The following is a 19527-nucleotide window of genomic DNA, read 5'->3' on the forward strand; positions in this document are numbered from 1 at the left end:
CTGAAAAAGAAAAGGAGAGAAGCAGAAAAATAAATCCTTGGCCACATATTTTCATTTCAACAGTGTTATTTTAGGCTAAACTGGCATCACTGAGGAAAACAAGTGAGATAAAAATTAACCTTAGCTTCAGTATCACAGTCTTAAATCTCATTAGGAAACCTCCAGAAGGCCCAATATGCTAGTCTAAGAACACAGAAATAATGTGCAGTTTCTGTGGTACAGATCTGAGTGGCGCATGCTTGGATTCAGTCTGTTCTCCCTCTAGTCCACATAGGAGGTAGACAGCTATTGGTTGTGGTGATTCAGGGCTCAGTTCCTGTAGCAACCATAGAAGTGTCAAGCAGAAAATAAAACAGGTATTTCTGGAGATATTTCCTGTTCTCTTTGGTTATGTTCTTTAACATGAGCTGCTATCTTGGGGTCAAACTAAACAATATGATTAGCACATGACTCTGAACTAAGCAGTTGCTTGAGGAGGCAGATCCTGGGGGTTACTTGTCCGAGGATAGCCATTCAGTCTGTGGAAAATTGTCACACTGGACAGTTGCCTGTAACCTCAAGAAAGAGGTGGGAAACACAAGACCTATAACTGCCATTCCCCTTTAAGCCAAAGACACGTAGGATAGGAGCGACCAGAAGGAGACTATGATTTAGAAAACATATGTAATCAAAGTAGAAGAATTTATCTGGACATTTGTAGAATGTGATGTTGTATTCTTGTGTTTATCTTAGTTTCAGGTGGTGAATGAAGTGTGTGACTGCCTTTGTTTTGTATAATAATGTATTTGAATGATATAAGCTTTCTTTTTATATTCATTGCTCTTTGCGTCAAAATATTGTCTTCTAATGATGTAAACCACCATCAGCTTTCAGTTTTGTCTTTCAGTAATGTAAGCTGCCTTGGGTCCTTTTTAAGAAGAAAGATGGGTAAAAATATTTTAAATAAATAAAATAAATAAATAACCCTCTCTCTGATAGTCAGCAGCATCCTCTTAAACTTTCCATACTATATATAAAGGCTCAGGTGATAATTAGAAGTTAACGTTCCTAGGGAGCTTCCCCCCCCCCCCAGTCAGGAAGCATGGACAGCTCAGGAAAGTTATACAAGAGAAATAAAAGCAACCACAGCACCCTCAGGTACCTCACCATAAGCTAAACAAAAGAAAACAAACAAAAACAGCAGAAAACAATTCTAAAGAGCCTTGAGAATGAAGCAAATCAACCACTCCTTTTGTGTGTTTTTCCATCTGTGAATGTCTTGGCCTTCTTTCCTTCCTTGTTCTTACAAGCATGATGTTTATCCTGAATTTTGTCTGCAAGGGTGGTTTCCCATTCTATTGCATTGAATTGTTCTGTTGCTTATTTTCTCATAGTTTAGTCATCATCAACATCTTACAACCGCAGGGCTGGAGAGGACACGATGGATCACTGAGTCCAACCCCTGTTAAGGAGGCACAATGGAGAACCGAACTCCCAGTCTCTTCTTCCACGGCCAGATACCTAAAGCACTGAGGCATCGAGCAGTTAACTTCATCTTTTAAAATGTTGTTCATGTTTGAAAGAGTATGTGAGAGAAATGAAGATGTGAGGAAACTGTTAAAGACAACAGTATCTGGTGTATCAGAACATGTCACGAGAGAAAGTCAGAGGTGACCTCCTCCAGTGTGGCAGGGGATTGGGGCAAGAGCTAACAAACACCCTCAGCAGAGCTGCTAATTACTTTCAAATATCTGACCTCAACTAAAGCAAACGTCTAGCTCAGCCTGAGTCTCTCTCACACAGACAATCATTCATTATGTTGCTCATGTTCAAACAGCTTCCAGGGAAGATGACACAGTCCTGAAAGAGGTATTTGCATAGTCCCAGTGGAGTCCACAGGGCTTCTGCAGCGTTTTGTCATCTTTCATTGCTAGAAGCATCCTCTTTAACAGTTCCCCTCCCTTTCTCATGCAATATGCACATCCAGAAATGCTCCCAGTGGACATTCCTTTCTCCTGCTCCCCACCTCCCATGAAAAGAAATTCATCTGAGCTGGAAAACAACACTCGTCTCTTTTGTTGAAGCCAAAGACATGGCCAACATTGTGCACATTTCTTTTATAGGTAGCCAGGTCTCAAACATCCTCACGGGTGCAATGATGTTTGCTGCAGAATCTGCTTAAGGAATATCTATCCTGTTACATGGTAACATTTTCAGTACTATCCAACGGCTTCCTTATATGTGTGCGTGTGCATGAACGGGTGCAAATGGGTAGTGGAGCAATGGTAAATCTGGATGTGCAAGTGCTCAGCATGACAGTTCCCCTAACCACCTTTCTAAAAGAGAGTCTGAAAATGCAAGCAGATGGATCAGTCCATATAAACAAATGAAGAGCAGGTCTTTTGGAAAGTGAATGGCTTTTAATTCCCCCTCAAGAGGCCAAGTAATTCAATTTTGCATTGCAACAGACATAGCTTGCAACAATACACTGTTCCTGGAAAAATCAATTTCTCTGCTAACACAAGAGTGAAAGAGAAACCTGGGGGTGGTGAGAGATATTATAATAATCCCTGCTACTTAGAAAGTCCCAATAGGGATAGTCAAAATATCTTTAGGATACTGCAGAGATCTTTTATATTTTACTTTAGGGCCTTAAAGACTGTACACTCAGAACTGTACATTTTTGTGCTGCTGTTTCCTGCCTTGGGCAATAAAGATATCTGGGACTTTGTTCCTGGCCCATTTTGCTTCAAAGAGACACTTACACTATTTCATTATTCCTGCAAGCAACTCCTGCTCTGGCACAATGCTGGTAAATAAAATTCAGCGGTGTACAATTATGTGTTTTGAACTGGTGACATAGAAGCACAATATCCCAGATCCATAAACCCGAGTTTGGGACTTTTTTTTTTTTTAAAGAATTGAATCATATAAATAGATCTGTTTATATAGATCTGTTATATATGTGATTATATATAAACAGATCTATATAAACAGATCTATATGATTCAATTTTAAAAAGTCCCAAACTCTGGTTTATGGATCTGGGATATTGTACTTCTGTGTCATCAATTCAAAACACCAGGACTTGCAATTCGAGCAGAACCTGCATTGCCTGCAGGAAAAAGGATGCCAAGCTTTATGTAGTAAAGGGCAGCTTTAATGTTGACATCAATGGCAGCAGTCAGAATGGTCAACAGGATACCTTCTTGTGCTCAGTACCACTCACAAAGTAACACAAAGAAAAATCCCAGAAGCTGACTCCTATTTTTCATCAGTTAATCACTTCTCATCCAAACACAAATCAATTGTCAGGGCAGTTTTTTGACAGAGCTGAATGGTAGTGATCAAGTCTGAACTCTCGCTAGAACAAGAATGAGCAAACTGAGTATCCTACCATGTACATACATAAAATGAAAATACAGAATTTATTGGAAAAGAAAACATTGCTGAGAAAAAGGTGGAGGGTGCAGTAGGAGAGGAAGACCTGACATAAGACAAATCATCTCAATAAAGGAATCCACAGCTGTTAGTTTTCAAGATAGTTTTCAACCACAGCTGTTAGTTTTCAAGACCTGAGCAGAACTTACTGGAAAATTCAATATCACAATGAAGGGAGTCAGTAGGAACAGTATTTCACGGCTTAAATGTGTGAGCTTCTGAATATTTGTTCTCTATTCTTTTTAAATATTCTTTTAAAAAGAACAGAGGTGTAAAAACACATCAAAACACAGAATACTTTTGCAAACACAAGTCTCTGTTTGGCTAGGAAGGAGTTAAACATTCAGTTGGGTCCTGACTGGCAAATTCAAAAGTTCAGATTGCTCCAGACCTGGAGCTGTTCACCTTTGAAAATGTGAGTTCAGAGCTTGGTCACTAAAATCCTGAGATAATGCTTACTGAAAGCCCTCAGGGCAGGGACAAACACAACTGTGCTGTAGTTTGATAATGCAGAAATACTTTGAATGTACCTTACAAAATTGTATGCTAATACTTTGGTGATATATGGCAAAATGTTCCCCTTTCTGGACAACTGCAACTCCATTGCTTTATTTAAAGCAAACCCATTTTTGACTCCTTAATAGCTTTGAACTTTTGTTGGCCTGAAAATCTCCCTTGCCTCTATGATATAATCTTCCTTGCAAGCCTGTACCATGCATGCTCAGTTTACAATGAAGTCAACTTTTGAATTTTTTCCTTTTTGAAAGGCTTCTTTTGAGAATCAATATTTCAGCCCATGTAATCTGTATTCTTAAAAAAGAAAATTAAAAAATGGTAATGCTAATCATTCTCTTTCAATATAAGCAAGACTGGTCTTTTCTATTTAAATTAGCTATTTTAAATTTGCAGACATTTAGGATCATCAATTTCTGAATGTGGGGGAGGGAGGTAAACAGTGTTACTTTTAAAAAACCATAACTTGAAAACCCCTTTGCCCATACTTCCCCAAATTTGGCACAAAGCAAGAGAAGACTGGTATATCTGTGCCAAATCTGATGCTGTTTCAAAGTTAATACTTTTTTTATTTAGGCTGCCCCCATTTTTAAAATTGCCTTGTATAATGTTGATTTGTTCTGCTGTGAAATAACATAGCTGCACTATCATGCAGCTATAATTCAGAAACAAAAAGTCTGCCATCTTGACTAAGGAAGTTGAAACAACCAGCATTCAAATACTTTAACTATGAACATCATGGATTATTTGACCTGTCTTTGGTTGGAATAGAGATACCACCATACTGAAGCTGATGATAAAAGATGGAAAACTTCTGGATTTACAGACTGGCTGCCTGAACACCTTATGGCCTGAAGATAGATGGCAACACATGACATCCTTAATCTCTTTTGGAATATCTTGTTCTCTAGGGTTCTGTAACTGGCATCTCTGGAATAACATACTTGTACCAAATCAACTGAAGTAGGTGGCATTTTTGTCAAATTAATTGTGTTCACAATACTTATGTGACAGTGAATTCCATTGTCATATTGTATGGTTGACCTCACTAAATAAACTGCTTCTGAGTGGCTTCTCACTTTTTGCTTGATAATCCAAAACTAATACAGAACTACTCAGATAAGCAAACAGAGAGAATTTTCCTATGAAATTCTCTCCACTGATATGGACAAAGGTACAGCCCTGCCTGCTGTTCATTCTGGTGTGACCTTCAGAGAGCTTAAAAGGCCCACCATACTCAGTGCCAATCTAATTAAAGTGTGTGCACCTACTGAGTTGACCTTGGACCCCTAAAAAGAAAGGATATACAAAGCTCTATACCTGCTGTAAAAAGTCAAGGAAAGGCCAGTCATCTCACACCACAGGGCTAGCTCTACCATTATGGAATATGAGTCTATAGCTTCAAGCCACAAACGCTGAGGTAAAGCAGTGGCAGCATTCTAGCTGTTTTTGTTCTGTCTGTTAGAGAAGAAACCTGTGTATGCCACACAGCCTATCCTAGCTACTGTCAGCTCGCCTGCAGGCTCAGGTGTGTTGGAAGGTGCTATTCCATTTTTAGTGTTGAAGTAAAGCTTAACTACCAGTCCAGCCATCTCCTGTATGTTATATAAACTCACTGTCTTTCTGACTCTATTTCTCATCTGCTAAACTGATGCCCTGGCAGGTGACATATAATAAAGAAGGAAAACAGAAATGTAATATAATACAAATGAGGGTGGAAAACCTGTTGTGTCCTGTTTGCATCAGTTTGAGAGAACATTTCTATTGATGTTGCTCTTGTTAGGCAATTCCCTCCCAGGGAGTTACTCTAGGCTTCCTCCAACAGATTATTTTAAGTTTGAGGTAGTAGTAGTAGTAGTAGTAGTAGTAGTAGTAGTAGTAGTAGTAGTAGTAGTAGTAGTAGTAGTAGTAGTAGTATGCCATCAAGTTGATTCTGCTGCCATCGCTGCCGAGTCCCTGGACTTTGGGCAGTGTGACCGGCTCTTTGCCCTCCACTAGGGATAGAGCAAGACTGCCTAATTCTCTTGAGACTTGTAAAGGGGAGGGGGGAAAGCCTAAAGTACTTAAAGGGCTTTACCCCCTTTCACCACCCTCTTCTTTTTGCAGGCAAATGAGCGAGGAGGAGATTGTGTAGCTTGGTGGTGTTTTTTGGGCTGTGTCACTTGGATATCAAACTCTATGGACAAGAGGGAAACATCGGCTCCTTCCCAGGGTCTGTGTTTAATTAATTTACACTGTTTATCTGCGTTGATTTCATTAATTACTTTGTTTATCCATTTCACTGTTGATTTTTTTAGGTCTTTTTGAGGGGGAGAGAGCAGCGGCGCGGTTTCACACCCACTGCTCCTTGGCACAAGGGGCTTCAAAACTAAAAACTAAAATAAAACAAGGGATAAATATGGAGAAATTACTGAAGCGGAATAGGAGGGGGCTATAATATTAGGAATTAATAGTTGGAATTCTCAATTATTTTTAATTCAAGTAATTTAGTTTGGAGTAAGTTTAAGAGGGGCTATAGAGTTTATTTGATTTAGTTCAACTTCATTTACATTAGCAAAAGTTTGTTTAATTTGTGAAGAGGTTGCTCTACTTTATTTTCTGTTTTTTGGGATCGCCTCCTTTCTGTAAAGAGCTTCAAGGTGGATCAGGATCCGCCTGGTGATTTGCCCACCATTTGTGCGCCGACACCCCCCCCCCCCCGCAAAATCAAACCACAGCGTTCAGGTAGCAGGCGTGGCTCATGGACTGGACGGTCATCTAGCCAAGCACACGGTGGTTATATAAAAAAGAGAGAGAGAGAAAAGAAAAGAATGAGGAAAAAGAGGGAGTTATACAAAGGATAAAAGGTTGTGGAATGAATCAAATATATAAATACAGGAGCTAATGAGCTGATTTTCCATCTTGAGTCTGCCCAGGTTCCTGAAGTTATGGCCAGGCATGATGCGGAGGAATAGGTGAGTCTGAGGGCCCGCAGTGTTGAGAAGCAACAGTCACTGACTCCTGTAGCATCTGAGCCTTCATCCGTCTACCAAGAGGGAAAGGATGAGATTGAGGAGGTTGGCTTCAGCACTCCACATCCTTGTGAGAAGCCTTGCAGGGCTACATTTCAGGTGAGTCTGCTTTTGCACCATGCACCCAGACACCTCTGTCCGCATGGCCTCGGGCCGGCCGTACTCCAGTGAGTTGCACCACAAATACACCCCAGACCTCATTGAACATGGGGTTGTCTAACGTGGCCTGGGCTTATGACAATCCATACTTTAGTGCCTGGGACATGCCTTACGTACTCCCTTCTACACAGGCTGAAGCTGAGAATCTGCCTAGTATAGGGTCTTGGCCTTATCCAGCAGTTCCCAATACAGGATACAACACGGTACCTTTAGGGTCTTTGCCATATGGAGATTACTTGGGGATCACTTAAACCCCACTATAAAAGAAAAGATTTGAGAGGACAAATATGTCAATGTTTTCAACTTAATCAATAGAAGGGTTGATGAGAAAGACATGGACAAAGAATGATAAGGAGAAAGAAGAACGGAGAAGGAAAAATGCCAGACAGGGCCTGGGCCAACTGGCTTCCAGGTTTCCTGATTTATCTGGGCGTCATTGTCAAGACTCAGTATTGGAGGGCTCAAGCCCTCTTCCAATACCTGGACATCATATATAGGGCCTACACTGATTTTGCAGGCCAAGCTTGGCTGCAATACGACCAGGCGTTCCGTATGCGGAGCGCTATTCAGCCAAACATGCGCTGGGACGTGCCCCAGCCAGGTCTGGTGCTCCAGCACATGACTCCCACTAGGCTGAATACAGGGGAGAGATTCAATAGTGGGCACCTAAATAGGAAGATTGCCACTACCCAAATTCCCCACTCCAGTGTGGGGCAGGAGGTTCAACCCCCCTTGTTTTGTTTCCAATACAGTTCTAGAGGATTCTGTATGAAAAAGCCATGTAGGTTCAGGCACGAGTGCCTTACCTGTGGGGGGCAGCATTTAAATTCCTCTTGCTTTAAGGCAGGTGCCCAATATCAGGACAAAAATGTGGTGGGTGCCAAGAAACCAAACAGCAGCGGGAGTAATCCTGGAAAAGGGACCCAGCCCAATTAGGGTTCATGTTTTGGAGGATTGGTTGAGGTCCTGCCCTCATAAGGACGAGGCCAAGTATTGATTAGACAGCTTTAGGTATGGGTTTAGAATCCCAGCAGTAGGTGAACGCAGGGCGTCTATGGCACTGGTTCTTAACCTTGGGTTACTCAGGAGTTTTGGACTGCAACTCCCAGAAGCCTTCACCACCAACTGTGCTGGCTGGGGTTTCTGGGAGCTGCAGTTCAAAAGCATCTGAGTAACAAAGGTTAAGAACTACTGGTCTATGGCATGGAACCTCTGATCAATATTGGGTATGGGCAGCATCATGCAAAATAAGATTGATAAGGAGGTAAAGGAGAGTTGGGCCCTCTGACCTTTCTCAACACCACCCATAGAGAACCTACGAGTTTCCAAATGCTGGCAAAAGAGCTGGGGCTGCCCCTAGCCAAAGGAAAAATGGAGGGGCCAGCCACATCCCTAACTTTTCTTGTTATAGAACCCGACACAGTTCAGCAAATGTCAAGGTTACCCCAAAATAAATTGGCTGACCTTAGGTCCAGGATAGAAGCTCTTCTGCATAAGAATAAAGCATCACTTAAGGAACTGCAAGAAATAGTCAGGCATTTAAAATTTGCCTGTACAGTAGTGGCACCTGGACGAGTGTTCCTCAGGTGCTTATGTGCAGCCATGAGGGGTCTTAAATGACCAATGCATAGGACTAGGGTAACTCGAGGCATGAGGGAAGATCTCCTTGTGTGGAGTCAATTCCTCGAGAACTTTAATGGGATCTCCTTTTGGAGAGCAGATATGGGGCCGCAAGCAGATTTCCAGGTGAACTCAGACGCAGCCAGAACTTTAGGACTCGGCATCTATTTCCGAGGTAGGTGGTGTTCAGGCACATGGCCAGATGCATGGAATCAGAATGGCACCACGAGGGACCTGACATTTTTGGAATTTTTTTCCAGTTGTGGGTGCACTTTGGCTCCGGGTGGAGGAATGATCAAACTCAGGGGTTTGTTTCTGGTGTGGCAACCAAGTGGTTGTTTATGATATATCATAAACAAACTTACGTCACAATCAGAGTAGGTCATGACACCAGTCAGTGCCTTTACTTTGCGGGCATTGCAGTTGAAGGTACTGTATTAGTGCATGCCCACCACGTTCCAGGCATAGACAATAAGATAGCTGATGCACTATCATGTCATCAGATTGAGCAGTTCAGGGACCTAGCACCAGAAGCCAGGGAGCTGCCAGAAGTTCTTCCTCTGGAAGTCTGGCAGATTGGCATGAAGATACATCCAGAGCAATAGATTTGGTCCTGGCACCCAGGACAGGAAAGGGTTGCCTGGCCATGAGTATAGAGTTTCAGGAATTTAGGAAAATGATTGGTCTGGAGCAGGTTTGGCCAGCTCCAGTTGAGCACTTACAACAGTTTATGGTATAGCTTAATAGGAAAGGGTTATCACCAAGTACTATCCAAGATAGGATATTGGTTTTGGCATTCCATGCAAAAATAAATGGTTGTAAGAATTTTCAGGGGATTACAGAAGTATAAATGTTGGAGGGATGGTCTAAGGAGAGAGGGAGAGTGAGGGACTGTAATGGGGTTCGTTTAGTACTTTGGACAGTTCCTCTTCTTGTAAATGAAATGACAATAAAGGAGTTTCATTAAAAAAGTCTTTATTAACAAAACTTGTTTGCTCGTCTTTACCTTAATATGTTCGTTAAAAGATAACTGTGGGGGTGAACTGTCCCATAACAACATTAGCAGTTTTCCAGATGGGTCTTCTTTTAGTGATATGTTTTCCCGAATCTCTCTAGATCCATTGGTCTCCTCAGCCAACTGCTCCAAATGGCACAAATGGTCCTGCAACATGGGTGTTGGGACTATTCTCCCTGAGGGGGTTTCTTGTCCAACTGTATAGGTTTGGGGTAATTGACAAATTTCACAGGACCTTGACCCCTGGGATAAACCAGTGCCACCCATTCTTCTGGTTGTAATCCTTCAACTTGCTTGACCCCTTCTTTAATATTCACTCCCTTTTTAACACTTTCTCTTGTTGCACATGGGTGATCTTCACTTATTACTGTTTTAGGTACACTAAACAACTTGGGATCACCTATTTCCTTTTCCTCCCAATCATCATCAAACAATGTCACCTTTCGTGTTTCTCCTGATCTGGCATTTTCCTCCATCCTGAGGAAAACGTTCACCTTCTTTCTAACTGCTTCCCCTAACTCCTCCCCTTTTTCCGTTACCTTTAACTTCCCTAACCCACTCTCTGTCTCGTGCATCCCTAGTTCTACGCTTTCCTCTCCCTCGTGCATCTCCAATTCTAATACTTTCTCCATCTCGCGCTTCCCCAACTCCTTCTCTATTCCTATCTATACTACCTCTTTCGTTTCTTCTCCTGTTTCACATATCTTTGTTTCCTTCTTCTCCTTTCCCTTCTCTCGACTTTCCCTAGATGGCTAAGGGGACGGCACACTCTCCGCGACTTGTTCCGATCTCTGCTAACAAGGACTCAAGAGCACCAATTTCCCCTTCTCTGTTAGGACATACATGTGAGCAATGGGTGCTCCTGTGCAAGGATGAGTATGAAAGAACTTTATTCAATTCAGCTTCCCTAATAGCCTTTTTCGGTGCCCTCAGGATTAGTGAATTGGAAGCTGGGGGTAAGGCAGGCAAATCTGGATGTTAAAGTCTGGGACAGAAGAGTAGAACTTTCAATTAGACGATCCAAGGCCGATCAAACAGGCAAGGGGAAGCAATTAGTCCTTGGGCAATGCAGCTTAGAGCGCATATGCCCAGTCAGAGACATGACGGCATACTTAGAATGATGAGGGCAAGAAGCTGGATATTTCTAAGAACACGCAGATAAGTCACCTTTGACTAAATTTCAATTTTGGAAGTTGAGTGACTTAGCTTTAAATAGGGTAGATGTTTCAAGCATAAAGTTTGGCACCCATTTGTTTAGGATCAGAGTAGCATCCACTGCAGCAGCCATGGGTTACAGCCCAGAGGAAATTAAACGGTTAGGCCGGTGGTCATCTGCAAGTTATAAAAGATACATTAGGACCCTAGCCAGCATGTAGGCAGGGGCATGGCATATGTCTTTACAGGTTCCCTTGGGTCCAAAAGTCAAAAGCAGATAGTGATTGTCAGCCATAGTTGTATCCACTGGGCAGAGCACTATGCTGCCACATCCCCATGGGGGAGCAATTTGGGATTTGGAGCCCAAGTGCACATTACCTCGAAAGGGCTGCGAGGTATGCAGTGGATCCAGCCGTACACAACAGACGTGCTGGTAGTTCACCTTGGAGGCGATGACTTGCCTAGAATTTCTGGTAAGGCATTGATCCTGGGTATTATCTGTGACCTCAAGTGGTTGAATGCCAGGTATTCTGCCATGTGGATCTTATGGTCCACAATTATTCCTCGTTCAGCCTGGCAAGGCTCTGAGAGGATTGGTGATGTTAACAAGGCCAGGCAGGGCCTTAACAGCGAAGTATGCAGAGGTGCCTGTAGCCTTGGTTCAGTGACAGGTCACCACAGGATCCAAGTGGAGAAACCTGAATTCTTCAGGAGCGACGGGGTCCACCCTTCAGATGTAGGTCTGGATGTCTTTTTGGAAAACATCAAAGGGGGTCTGCTTGTTGAGCTCAAAAGGCTCTGTGGCGGGCATGGGATATAGCATGGCTAGTCCCTATGCTGTGGCAGGTAGTGTGGAAATAACAGGTATTTTCGGTGTGTCCCAGTGTAATTTCAGACAAGCCAACAGTGCATCCGACCTCCCGGCACTGCTGATCGTGCGATTACAGTGCCTGTGGTAGGAAGATGCACTGGGCCACTTCCGGACCGACAGTCATCAACTAAAGATGGCTTGAGATCTGGGGGCGTTTATTAACGGCTGGCCGGTTCCTGCTGTCTTTAGACTACTAGAACTTAGGGCTGGGGACTCACCCATATCTTGATCAAGGGGTATTTGGATACCCCTGCCATTTACCTGTTTCCACACTACAGCAGGGCCCCTCTTTTGCCAAAGGATGGCAAATTTCGAATATGGATTTTATAAATAAAGTGTAGCCTGTATTTAACCCATATCACTGTCTCGTGTCTTTATTCCAGGGTTGGGAGGGCAATGACTTATGGTGACCTTTTCCACCTTGCCCAAGGCTAGACAGGCTGGCTCTTTTCATAAGAGGCACACCCAACCTCTGGATCCATGGGCAGATGCCTAACCCACTCAGCTATTCAGCAACAGGTGCCAGATAAAGCCATGTTTATTGTCTCAGGTATTTTCAATTAAATAAGTATTTATCTCATTTCATTTACAGTAGATGCTTTGTATTTTATGTACTGTAAAGTCACTTCTGACTTATAGCAACCTTAATAGGTTTTTGAGGTATGTGAGATGTTCAAAGAGTAGTTTACCATTACCACTCCCAGGGAGTTTCCATGGCTAAGCAGGGATTCTAATTCAGGTGTCCTGAATCCTAGTCCAATACTCTATTCACTATAACAGACTGAGTCTCTGTAAAGTCACTTCTGTAAAGTCACCTACTGTATATAAAAAACCCAGAGCAGAAACAAAAATGTTGAAACATCATCAACATTAAAATACAGTAAGTAAACTTGCAATTAAGCCAATAAAATAATCAGTACTGAGACTGATTACAATCACCGTTACCTGTCTGTAAATACCTAGATAAAGCAATGGGTCTTGTGCCAAAATTTCAATAACATTGGTGTCAGGCATACTATTTAGAAAGGGTGTTCCTAAGTTAATGAGACTCTGTGAAGCATGTCCTGTGATTTATATATAATTATGTAGTTTCTCTCCTAGTGTGACAACAAGGCAGGCCTCTCCCCCATAACAGCATTGGCAGATTGGTAAAAGGGGACCACTCTTTCATATACCTAGGCCTCAAATTGTTTAGATCAATATCAGCATCTTAATTAAGCCCAGAAATGTATAGAAAGACTATGCTTCTCTTTCACGATCAGGGCCGTATTTTTGCCCCGAGAGCTGTCCTTGTTAGCACTGTGGATTCTGTATTTTGTCTCATTTGTAATATCCAAATCATCTTCAAGGACAGCTTCACATAAAATATGTTACAATAATCCACATGAGCATTTACTGGAGCAGGAACGTTCAATCTATCATTGCCCAGACAAAACTGGGCTAAGACACTCAGTTACTGAGGCCATGTTTGTGCTTCCAATGACCAAACTGGATTGAGGAGTACTCTCAGACTGCATGTCTGCTGTTTCAGGGGAAGTGCCATCCATTTTCTCAGCTAACTCCAGAAAAGAGTGTTACTCACACCAGAACCTCCATCTTGTTAGGATTCAGATAAATGTCCTACATCTCCTTTCTTACAGCCTGCAGGAGCTCATGGCTTCACCTGACTTTGATGACAGACTGGAACTACATTGACAACAAGAAGAAAAAAGCAGGAAATGCTACAGAATTGGGATAGTCTGATTCACTTTTTTTTATTGACTACAAGATGTAAATGGAAACCACCCCCCAAGCCATAGTAATTCCCTCCATAGCTGGGGCTGCTACATTTTTCCACAGAGTATCCATTCATCTTGATTCAGATTGTGTGATCACTTGAACCAAGCAGAAAAGTTTGTGATGTGATTGGTGTGATTTTGTGTGTGTGTGTGTGTGTGTGCGCGCGTGTGTGTGCGTGTGTGCGTGTGCGCGTGTGTAGGGGGGAAATAATCCTGTTCAAGATGGCTGGGTCTTTGCAAACAATATAATTTCCATTTTGAAAACAGCTTGGTGCCAGCACTGTTGCACTAGGGCACTGGTTCTTAACCTTGGTTTACTCAAGAGTTTTGGACTGCAACTCCCAGAAGCCTTAACCACCAGCTGTCCTGACTAGGGTTTCTGGGAGTTGCAGTTCAAAAGCATCCAAGTAACAAAGGTTAAGAACCACTGCACTAGGGCACCTAGACACCAGATTAAGAAGAGAAGAGAACAGAAAAAAAGAAAAGAGAAGAGAAGAGAAGAGGAGGAAATGAGATGAGAAAATTGCAGCTCACTCCTTATTTACAGCTTATTCAAGTAGTTCTCCTGTAACCATACTGCCTGAAGGGCTACAGGAGATCTATATTATCAACCTGCAAACATGACAGTTAAGCCAATTTCCTTTTATCTATATGGCCCATAAACACAAACAGGCCTGAGGAAACCCAAATTCCTTGGTGCAACTTCACAGTGAGTGAATTCACATTTCTCTCACTGCGTAGTCACACCCAGAGAGAAAAAGAATGCATGTCATAAAGATATCACTAACATTATGCCCAAAGTCTCCTGACGATCTCTCCTAGCAGTTTCCATTTTTTAAAGATTGTAAACAAGGTGCAGAGAATACAAGTACCTTGTTTTTTATGGCAATCTCACTTCCTGAAGACTTTTGAGAGCATAATTCTCTTAAAAAACATGCTACATAAAGTGCACATGCATTACTTATGAGTTAAAAAGTGGTGACTGTGCACTGCCAACATAGTAAATTTGGTGGCACAGACTCTGACAGGGGTCACAAAAAAGAGATGGGGGACTGTATGTGGCCTGTTGTTATTTAGTTGCTAAGTCGTGTCCGACTCTTCGTGACCCCATGGACCAGAGCATGACAGGCCCTCCTGTCTTCCACTGCCTCCTGGAGTTTCATCAAATTCATGTTGGTAGCTTCAGTGACACTGTCCAACCATCTTGTCCTCTGTCGTCCCCTTCTCCTCTTGCCTTCACCCTTTCCCAACATCAGGGTCTTTTCCAGGGAGTCTCCTCATGAGATGGCCAAAGTATTGGAGCCTCAGCTTCAGAATCTGACCTTCCAGTGAGAACTGAGGGTTGATTTCCTTCAGAATGTATAGGTTTGATCTTTTTGCAGTCCAGGGGACTCTCAAGAGTCACCTCCAGCACCACAGTTCAAAAGCATCAATTCTTCGATGGTCAGCTTTCTTTATGGTCCAGCTCTTACTTCCATACATTGCTATTGGAAATGCCATAGCTTTGACTATGCAAACCTTTGTTGGCAAGGTGATGTCTCTGCTTTTTAGGATGCTGTCTAGGTTTGTCATCGCTTTCCTCCCAAGAAGCAGGCACCTTTTAATTTTGTGGCTGCTGTCACCATCTGCAGTGATCATGGAGTCCAAGAAAGTAAAATCTGTCACTACACCTCCATATCTTCCCCTTCTATTTGCCAGGAGGTGATGGGACTAGTGGCTGTGATCTTAGTCTTTTTGATGTTGAGCTTCAGACCATTTTTTTGCAATCTCCTCTTTCACCCTCGTTAAGAGGTTTTTTAATTCCTCCTCACTTTCTGCCATCAGAATAATATCATCTGCATATTGGAGGTTGTTGATATTTCTTCCAGCAATCTTAATTCCACCTTGGGATTCCTCCAGTCCAGCCTTTCACATGATGTCTTCTGCATTATAAGTCAAATAAGCAGAAGGACAATATACAGCCTTGCCGTACTCCTTTCCCAATTTTGAACCAATCAGTTGTTCCATGTTCAGTTCTAACTGTTGCTTCCTGTCCCACATACAGATTTCTCAGGAGATAGATAAGATGGTCAGGAACTTCCATTTGTTTAAGACAGTGGTTCTTAACCTTTGTTACTCGGATGCTTTTGAACTGCAACTCCCAGAAACCCCAGTCAGGACAGCTGGTGGTGAAGGCTTCTGGGCGTTGCAGTCCAAAACTCCTGAGTAACCCAAGGTTAAGAACCAGTGGTTTAAGAACTTGCCATAGTTTGCTGTGGTCCACAGAGTCAAAGACTTTTGCATAGTCAATTAAGCAGAAGTAGATGTTTTTCTGGAACTCTCTGGCTTTCTCCATAATCCAGCGCATGTTAGCAATTTGGTCTCGAGTTCCTCTGCCCCTTCAAAATCCAGCTTGTACTTCTGGGAGTTCTTGGTCCACATACTGCTGAAGCCTACCTTGTAGTATTTTGAGCATAACCTTGCTAGCATGTGAAATGAGTGCAATTATACGGTAGTTGGAACATTCTTTCGTACTGCCCTTCTTTGGGATTGGGATGTAGACTGACATTTCCAGTCCTCTGTCCACTGTTGAGTTTTTCAAACTTGCTGGCATATTGACTGCAGCACCTTAACAGCGTTATCTTTTAAGATTTTAAATAGTTCAACTGGAATGCCATCACCTCCACTGACCTTTTTGTTAGATCTTGAGCCAGACATCCTTAGAAAGCAAGGCCTACTTGACTTTACTCTCCAGGATGTCTGTCTCAAGGTCAGCAACCACACTATCTGGGTTGTCCAGAACATCCAGATCTTTCTGGTATAATTCCTCTGTGTATTCTTGCCATCTCTTCTTGATGTCTTCTGCTTCTGTTAGGTCCCTACCATTTTTGTCCTTTATCATGTCCATCTGTGCACAAAATGTTCCTCTAATATCTCCAGTTTTCCTGAACAGATCTCATTTTTTCCCTTTTCTATTATTTTCCTCTATTTCTTTGCATTGTTCATTTAAGAAGGTCCTCTTGTCTCTCCTTGCTATTCTTTGGAAGTCTGCATTCAATTTTCTGTAACTTTCCGTATCTCCCTTGCATTTTGTTTCCCTTCTCTTTTTTGCTATTTGTAAGGCCTCGTTGGACAGCCACTTTGCTTTCTTGCATTTCCTTTTCTTTGGGATGGTTTTTGTTGCTCCCTTCTATACAATGTTATGAGTCTCCATCCATAATTCTTCAGGCACTCTGTCCACCAAATCGAGTTCCTTAAATCTGTTTTTCACTTCCACTGTGTATTCATAAGAGATTTGGTTTAGATTATACCTGACTAGCCCTGTGGTTTTTCCTACTTTCTTCAGTTTAAGCTTGAGTTTTGCTTTAAGAAGCTGGTGATCAGAGCCACAATCAGCTCCAGGTCTTGTTTTTGCTGACTGTGTAGAGTTTCTCCATCTTTGGCTGCAGAGAACATAAACATAAGGATGTGGCCTACAAGACCTATATTTCCCATACCAATGTGAATGTTCAAGAATGAGGTGTACGGAAAGGAACCCTGTAGGATAATGTATCACAACTGCCATGGAGTCTAAAAAAAGTCTCCCAGTGCCACTTTCTAAGAAGGATTATGAATGAAAGAGTAGGGCCACCATTTCACTGTGCCCTCAATCTAGAGTCCTTGGATTTAATCCACACGGATATCACAGTAAATAGTATTAAAAGCACAAGAAAGGTTGAGGTGAACCATTAGGGATACACTCTCCCATCTCTGTCCCAAGAAAACTGACCCATCTGGAAATCTGGGACAATTTCAGTGCTACACTGACTGAAATGTATGAAGAACAATCATTTGTTCTTCTAAGTATACTTGCAGTTGTCCAACCACCATCATGAACCTCTCACTCCAGGAGATGTTGCAATTCACGTTATCAGTAAGATCTCCCCATCATTAGGCTGCAACGACTGGAACTGATCCACTCAAGCTGCTTTGGTGGTACTCTGAATAATGGAAAAGAAGTAAATGTAATTTAAATATAGTGACTAAGCTATAAATTTTGGTGTCTGAATTTATATTGAATTTGTGATGGATTGAAATATGTTTTTGTTTTTATGGTTGCTGTTTGTTTGCTGGCATTTTAATTGTGTAATTGTATTTTATCATCATTTCTTATTGTGAGTTCCTTTAGCACATTTTTACATGAAAAATGGCAGAGAAATACTGCAAATAAATATGCATATCATTCGGGTGGCACTAATGCATCCTGGCACATTGTCTCAGGTCATGACTAGAGATGGGCATGAAACAAACCACAAAGCATAAACCCAATAAATTGGGACATTTCATGGTTCATTTGGGGGATATTTGGAGAAGCATACCTGCCCAGAATGAAAGAAAACACTGAAATATTGGTGTTGGTGATTCATACACTTTGTGTTTTATGCAATTCAAGAATTCCGGGAGTGGCAGAATGGCCCCTGTTTGAGTTAGAGATTACAAATTCTCGGAGAGTCTTCAGTTGATTCCCCTCCTCATGCCCTCCAGGTTTGACAAAGGTTGGATTTGGGATGTCCAAGTTATAGCCCCCCAAACATGTCCTTCCCCAATGAAAGTGCTCTTTAGTCAGCTGCTTATAGAGCACTTTCCTGGGTGGCCTGCTTTGGGGGAGCTATATGTTGAACATCCCAAATTCAATCTTCTCCAAACCTGGAGGAGGGGAGCAGGAGAATCAACTGAAGACTCTCTGGGAACTTGGAATCTCTAACTCACACAGGAGCCATTCTGCTAGACCCAGAATTCTTGACTTGCACAAAACTGTTTAGTCAGAAAGTTCGTGAACGTTTGTGGTTTGTGAATAGCAACAAACCATGAACCATCGCAAACACTTTATAGCAGGAACAAAGATACTCCACAGTGCCGTTTGAGCCTTCTTCCAGACCCAGGACCATCTGGGTGACTGCAACAGCTGCTCTAGGTAAAGCAGGAAGAAATTAGAAGTGTTTTCCCCCTCCAAAATTTTTATATCATTTTTTATTTTATATAAAAAAGAGAGAGGGCTTCTTTAGAGGCGAACTCTATTCTCCAAAAGATGTTATTCTCCTATTGCAGTGAGGGGAGAAGTTCCTGAAATTGAACAGTGGAGTGAGGATTCCCCTCCCCCAAGACTTTCAGGGTACACATGTGTGTGCATATACAAACAAGTCCGCATGTGGCCTACTGCCCATTTGATTCCTTCCCCTTCCTTACCTGATTATTTGTGTTCATATGTATGGATCCCATACAAACTGATCCCACACATGCATCTCTTAAAGTATATCTGAGTAACAGATCTCAGAAGTTGCAAAACTCTCAGAGCTGCCATTTGCCATTATCTTAGAAAACATGTGAGGTTATATGGGGAGAGCGAAGAAAGGGAATCACCTTTGGGTAAATATGCATAGTATTGGGTTGCCAAGGGCGATGTGAGAAAAGATAGCTGGTATGGCAAATGTAAGGTATTCATGAAGGCAGGGAAGAATTGAAATGTCAGTATTTAGGAGAGAGAAGGAAAAGAGAAAACTTCTATGTGTGTAATCTAAGGTAACCTGGACTTTTTTCAGAATGCCAAGCCAAAGGTTGAAACTGATTTGTTCTTTGTCCTAAACCAGCTTCTCCTTAGTTACAATCCTGTAATAAGTCTCAATTTATTTCAGTGAAATAATCACCCGTAGGGTTCAATTTTATTGGCCTAGACAAATGCATCATCTTTATTCTGATCTGGAGAAAGCATTACAGCCGTGTGTAATAGCCCAGATCCTGTAAAAAATGGAACAGTCATTTAATTTTACACAATATCCTTTCTCCATCAAAGTCTTATATTAGGCATCAACATTGCCCAGGTCTTTGTTGACTACAGCGTAATATTGAGGAGAAAGATTCAGTAAGTCATTTTCATTCTCGTATAGATGGAAGGTTATCGTCTTCCCATTGTTACATCTATGACATCAGGAGCTTGACCAGTAAGATTTTCAACAGGGCTTTTGTCAT

The 19527-nt window shown here is 42.1% G+C and overlaps 2 long non-coding RNA genes across 7 annotated transcripts in view; one reads left to right on the forward strand and one right to left on the reverse strand.

Moving 5' to 3' along the window:
• LOC140705741 (uncharacterized) overlaps positions 1 to 19527 on the reverse strand; it is a 90587-nt gene that overhangs the window by 11703 nt on the left and 59357 nt on the right. For all 6 annotated transcript variants that reach the window (XR_012085227.2, XR_013540520.1, XR_013540519.1 and 3 more), the window contains exon 3: positions 17375 to 17501. This is a non-coding gene — a long non-coding RNA (uncharacterized LOC140705741). The remainder of the gene's footprint in view (positions 1 to 17374; positions 17502 to 19527) is intronic.
• On the forward strand, positions 21 to 18713 carry LOC144585906 (uncharacterized). Its single transcript, XR_013540528.1, has 2 exons — positions 21 to 12314; positions 13405 to 18713. It is a non-coding gene; the product is annotated as an uncharacterized LOC144585906 (long non-coding RNA).

Source organism: Pogona vitticeps, chromosome 1, assembly GCF_051106095.1.
Source record: "Pogona vitticeps strain Pit_001003342236 chromosome 1, PviZW2.1, whole genome shotgun sequence".
NCBI classification, from domain to species: Eukaryota; Metazoa; Chordata; class Lepidosauria; order Squamata; family Agamidae; genus Pogona; species Pogona vitticeps.